The following is a 726-nucleotide window of genomic DNA, read 5'->3' on the forward strand; positions in this document are numbered from 1 at the left end:
TCAAGCGTGTTCAGAATTGTGATACACTGTACAGTACCTGTGTGAAGCTAGCCACAATAAGGATTAGCCACAATAGTGGAATTTGCGGTTCGGCTTCAAAATAAAAGTCCCCAATTGAACCTTATGAACGGATACAAATAGTGTAATCATTTTACATTTTAGTCATTTAGCAGACGCTCTTATCCAGAGCGACTTACAGTTAGTGCATTAATCTTAGGATAACTAGGTGGGACAAGCACATATCACAGGCATAGTAAGTAAACTTCTCAATAAAGTAGCTATCAGCAAAGTCTGAGCTAGATAGATGGGTGGGGGAGTGGGTGTATTTAAGATACTCTTTGAAGAGGTAGGGTTTCACGTGCTTTGAGAAGATGGGCAGGGACTCTGCTGTTCTAGCTTCAGGACGAAACTGGTTCCATCATTGGGGTGCCAGGACAGAGAAGAGGTTGGACTGGGCTGAGCGGGAGCTGCACTTCAGAAGGGGTGGGAAGGCCAAGAAACCAGAGGGGGCAGAACAGAGTGTTTGGGTTGGGGTGTAGGGTTTTGAGCAGGGAGGTAGGGAGGTAGGGAGCGGCAGTTCCTCTTGCTGCTCCATAGGCAAGCACCAAGGTCTTGTAGTGGAAGCAAGCTTTGACTGGAAGCCAGTGGAGTGTGCAGGGGAGCGGGCTGACATGGGAGAACTTGGGAAGGTTGAAGACCAGGGTGGCTGCAGCGTTCTGGATAAGT

This window comes from Salvelinus namaycush, chromosome 32 (assembly GCF_016432855.1).
Source record: "Salvelinus namaycush isolate Seneca chromosome 32, SaNama_1.0, whole genome shotgun sequence".
Lineage (NCBI taxonomy): Eukaryota > Metazoa > Chordata > Actinopteri > Salmoniformes > Salmonidae > Salvelinus > Salvelinus namaycush.